Source organism: Saccoglossus kowalevskii, chromosome 4, assembly GCF_978046115.1.
Source record: "Saccoglossus kowalevskii chromosome 4, keSacKowa6.1, whole genome shotgun sequence".
Classification (NCBI taxonomy): Eukaryota; Metazoa; Hemichordata; class Enteropneusta; family Harrimaniidae; genus Saccoglossus; species Saccoglossus kowalevskii.
In genome coordinates, this window is record NC_140644.1 from 18,582,545 (window position 1) to 18,588,544 (window position 6,000).

Below are 6,000 nucleotides of genomic sequence, written 5' to 3' on the forward strand. Positions count from 1 at the left end.
CAATATCGATGTCGGTGATCTCTTACCGGTGTGCGACGTAGCCAAAATAAGAGGCATGATTACAAGACTGGTAGGAGGTAATACATTTGGGGCGAAAGTATTCGAAAAACAGTTGTTGGCTGTTGCTGTGGGCCAGGATTGTTTTTCCAATTAGTGACAGTATGACCTGCCTGTCAAGTATGAACAAAATTAGCCAAGCCAAAAAAGTCTCAGAGGAGTTAAAAGCCGTTGGTGGTGAAAAGTTATGCAAACGTTGAGGTCATTCTTCTCGGTAATAAAAACAGACACAAAAACAGTAAATTGTTGCCCACACTCAAGCTGAGTAGAATGAGCTACGTCCATGCTTTTTAATCATAGAAATATAGGGTGTGATACATTTGGCGTGAATCAGTTTTTGGCTGTTTCCATGGAAACGGTGGTTAGAATTTGTTTTCAGATTTTACAAATAGTAACTTTGTGCCACACTCAAAATGAGCTAGGTCTTAGGTGTTGTATCTAAAATTTGTATAAGATACATTTAGCGCGAAGCTTTCCCAAAATCATTTTTTGGCTGTTGCTATAGCAACGGTGGGCACATTTTTTTTCCTGATTTTTCCTAATAACTAGGGTGAAGGTGTGACGTACCTGCTAAGTTTGAGCGAAATCGGCCAAGCCAAAAAAATCACAGAAGAATTATTACGTGAAAACACTAGAAATCACACAGATACACAAAATTACAGTGATTTTAAGGGCAATCCTAGTGGTGCGGATCGCCAATACCATGTTCATTTGCATATTGACCGTGAAGATACCTAAAACATCATTTCATGGGTGATATGCAAATTAGTTTTAGTCAAAATAAGTGACTGCTTAGAAGTACCATTACTGTTGTTCAAATTTCATTCAACTCGGCAAGTATATTCATTTATCCCAAGGGTAAATCATCGTACTTCTAATATTGTTTATTTCTGCTAGCGCTATGTTTCGAAAAACGCTACTCCTGAACGGACTTTATTTGCTTTCAGACCTCATTTGCATATGGGGTGTTAAAATACCGATTTTGACTTCAGGGATGAATCAAAATAAACTGCAGTATATGTGTAACAATGTTGAATACTTCCTTTCACTGTAAACATTTTCCCGTTATTAATTACAAATTATATGACAACGAACATAATTATAATTTCAGCCTCTAGTTCAGCACTGATTAAATAAACTAATTCGTCTTCATGCCAACTTGAAGTTATTCAATGCTTACATCAGTGACTTCGAAATCTGTTTCAATCCCAGAAATTTCACTTGCTATTAATTTAATGGGAGTGCCAGTCTTTTATTTTCTATTGTAATGTCAATTTTTGCGATTACTCGGAACATTAAGCTGTAACCACAGACCGTCTAGGTGCCGTGACTAAATACTGGTATAAGCACCGCTTAGGCAGTCTTGAACTATGCATGTGAAGCCAGCTGAGAGGTATATCCAATCCTATAGATTTCTCATTGTTTGGTAACTATTTGCTGCAAATGCAACAAAATCAATATAAAAATATTACGCACACATCATCCTACATGTTACTTGTTTTGTTTCGAAGTGGGTGGTCATTTATCAATGGTTGGTTTAGAAGTGTGTAGCATTTCCTTATTTTATTACTGGTTCTTATATTCAAAGCCAACATACCGGAAAGGGCTGAATAAAATGCATCGCCCGGATGCGCCGCTTACTGGTTGAAAAAGTTGTGAGCTGGGTGTTTTTTTTGCTGAAAACACTTGTGTTTAGAAGTGGGTATATTAATAGAAAAAAAATTGTTTAGAAGTGAGTATGGTTTACGAGAGGTGGGCCGCACACCCTTACCCACTTAATGTGGAAGTATCCCCCCGGGCATGCGAGAGAGTGTGGGATCGGTTAATTCAGTTCCTTTTTAGGTGTCGCATGCTTACTTCACTGTCAATCATTTCGGAATAGTATGGCACCGCCAACGACAGTCGATCAACGAAATTCGACTCGTATGTCGTAAATAAATTTCCTCGCATGGTGGATAAGGTGTATTTCTTGTTAGTGGCTCAGACATGCTTTTTAAATTGTGTAGATTGCGTCTGGATTAGATTTAACAAAGAAAACGTGAAGTAAAGGTAGGTTGTTTGTGAAATAATGATGTAATTGATTCCAATACTCGGTTGGTTTGGTACAAATTTAGGAAATTGTGTGTAACATATTTGATCACACAAAGTACATGGCTAAACATGACGCTGCTTTATGTGACTTTAATCTTTTGGATGAGAGTGAAATATAAATACTACTATCGATCACATGTATACATGGATGCATACTGAGCTCAGAATACAACTCTAATACTCAACTTTTGGACTGTTTGGTAACACGTATGTTCCATATTAAAACCAGACTGCTGACGTCATTCAGATCAAAACTGTGCAAACATGGTTTGGTTGCCATCTTGAATTATAAGGAAAATGCCAAAAGTGTTAATACAATAGTTTCCCATGAGTGCTTCAACCGATGAACTTAATGTTTTTTATACAACATATACGGCCAAAGCTACTTATGTGAAAAGTATTTTGCTCAGTCATGTGGTTTGGCTGCCACTTTTGATTTCTTGCAGAAATTGCTACAATTTCGGAAATTTGAATTCATGACTGCTTTAACTGGTCAAATCAACGAGAAACAATAACAAGATTTGATCAGTCACATGCATTTTAATCAGAATTCTCATTTACGCATTTTTGCATTCAGCCATCGCTCTACCAGTGTCACCATCGATTGAGATTGTGACCAAATATTGATGACAAATATTTGAAATTATGTTTACTCTTCCGTCGTTCAGAAATTATCTCGATAATTGTAGCACATTTTACATGTTATCGTACGTTGAATTTATATCTACACCATTCTTTCGGTGAATTATCAACAGTCCTTGAAGTATTGAAAATGCATGTTTCGTGTTTGGAAATAAAATATGCGTTTTAAATTTTAGTGTCAGTAGAGTCACTATTTTGTCAGCAGCGAATAATTTAAGCACACTTTAGTTAATTAGCAGCCTTCCACGGGATCAGGGAAATGGGTATCCCTAGCACGAATGTGGCTGGCCGATGCAGTGTGTTTGAGATTTTTATTTTTTAACTAAAGGGTGAACGTTAGAAAATCTGAGGGATGGAAAAACTAAAATGAAAATGCACAGAAAAATATAACAGCAAATCTGCATGGCCAAATCTCAGGTGAAAAGCATTTCACAAAGTGAAATATATATGTATATATCAATTTCATTATGAATTAAAAACTAGGGCAAAAATAAGTGACGGAAAACATATTTTGCACAGTTTTCAGCACCAACAACACACCATATACGATATGTATGTTTATAGGCTAGAATTGTTCACTAATTTTACTTGTATCAATAGCCATCATTCATAGCACATTTAAACAAATGGTTCAAACAAGTGACCTTAGACGTAGATGGCGCTGTGACAAGGTGACCTACTATATATTGAAAGATGGCGCCCGCCATGTGAGCTCGCCGTGTTTGGTCGCAAATTATGAAAGATCGTCACGATATTAACGCAGCTAGTTCACGTAATTTAAAAATTGCAGCTAGATAAACACCGAGCTACACAAAATTGTTATATTTGTAAATAATAACTGGTAAAAAAGATACAAACGAGAGCGCCAGTGATCAAATTCAATTGCACTAATACATAGACGGTGCAGTCCATTGATACCGGCTACGGACATCAAACAAATTACATTTGTAGATCCACAACGATACAATTCCCGAAATTTCATATACCGTTGCTTACAAATATATCATCTTATATTTCAGTCCTGCGTACACGGACTGTATCGGGGCTTAGTATCATAACACGATTCGAAGATCCCCCGACTGTGCAGTCATTTTGGAGGTGGATAGCAAAATTGAACTTTTAGCATCTTCACAATAAAAAGACTAGGATAAATCGGCAAAAACTTCTATTTTACCGTTTAAATGACTATTCCATGTTGTCTCGTTTACAAATGACATTCTACCCTATTGATGACGTAAACTTCTGGCTAATCTCTCAAAATGGCGGACGTACTTCCTCAGATTTAAGCATTAATTAAGGGCATTTTGAATGAAGTTATTCAGTTTTCTCTTGTAACGGCACTCAAAATCGTAATCACATGATACTGTTGGATCAATGATTTTTTAATGTTATAATCGAACCAGAACGATTATCTTGAATACGACCAAAAACAGTCATGTTCCACCGCATGGTCGCTATTTGTGACGATCGAATACAAATCAACCGTGACTGCATGCGTAGGGCAGTGTGAAGGGACATTGTCCATTAGTTAGCCCCGATCAATATAGCATTATGCATAGGGCTACTTATATTTCAGTTAAACGCAAGAACATTTTCTTTTAGCCAACACAAATTGAAATAGATAACTGGCTTGAAGGAGCTTGAATGATAAACGAAGAGGCAACAAAATTATTGCAGCACGCATTAATTAAATAACATAAAAACTCCACTGAACTTACCAAATAATTTAGTGATCTTCAGTCTTAATTATCGCGAAGTGACAACAGGCATCCGTAAACATGGACCCGAACATGAAGTGTGTTAACATTTACCTCACTTAAGCGAATCTTCTCCTAATAAGCAACACTGGAACACATTGCCTGCACCATAAGACAATGTAGGGGAATGACAGGGTCCAGGCACGTGTAAAAATATTGATAATCTTTATTGCAATCCTATTCAAATCAGGATATCAAACAAAATACAAATAAAGGTAACATTCTGACAAACCAACATAATAATACAACTTTATTGACATTAATTTAACAACATAAAAAGAACTTTGTGTTAGATGCATGTAATTTATAGAATCTGCCCATTTTGGGGTCTAAAATAGCTGCCAAACGGTCAAAATTGATCTAATCACAACACAAATTCATGTGAATATATATACCTTCATGATATGTATGTGTACCAAATTTGAAAAGAATGCATCAAAGCATGTCTGAAATATGACCACACACGCACGCACACACACACACATGCACGGAACCAAAAACACTACTTCCTGTTTCGGACTACCCGAAAGGAAACTATAAATGTCTAAACTTTAATCATAGCAGCGATAACAGCTGGGCAGTTGGCAGGTTGTGATCAAAACTATCGTCCTTCAATGCTATCGTACATGCCTTTAAAGAACACTGTATCAGAAACTTCAACGAGTATCTGACTGTCGTTATTGACTACAAAATCGAAATGTTTAAATATTTCGTGGCCATGTCCACATAATACACATGTCTCAACTGTGTCGAAAAAAGACAGACGGTAAACTGATAGCAAATAAATCGTTCCTTTGTAACTGACGTTTTAAAGAATGAGTTAAACATATCTCTAACAGACTCGGAAATTAAAACTCTGGGCTATTTGACGAATGAAAGAGTAGCGACACTTCTCTTGTTTAGAGCATTTGACGGCTGATTAGTTCAAAAATGATAATAACTTCTTCATGACCAAAAATATACATTTTCTTTGGTATGCAGTGTATCAGGAAATGAATGTTTACATGGTCCGTAGAGGGCGCACCCCGTGTACCGGGGTGGCTTGAGTGTAATTTGAGTTTTCGCGTTGCCATGTGGCATTGTGTTTTCGGCTCCTTTCATAAAGTTTTATTTTCTCGCGTCACGATTTTTCACTGCTGCAATCCTTCAATTCACTGGTTTCACAGAAGATAGATGTTCTAAATAAAGAACTTCATGCACCCGGAAGGCAGAAATGAGTTTCCGTAGGCGCAGAAAGCCACGCCAAGTAATTGAAAAAACAAACAAAAGTAGCTGTCTCCCACCATAGCCCTGCGTACCTTCATAGACAAAATCTGGGACTTGGTAAAATATAACTTTTTTTTGTGAAATAGCATGCCCAGGTACCAAAAACGATGATCGATTAACTGACTCATATATCCAGCAGTCCCAGTTCGGAGTCCAATTGTGGAGGAAATTGGCTATTTTGCCCTAA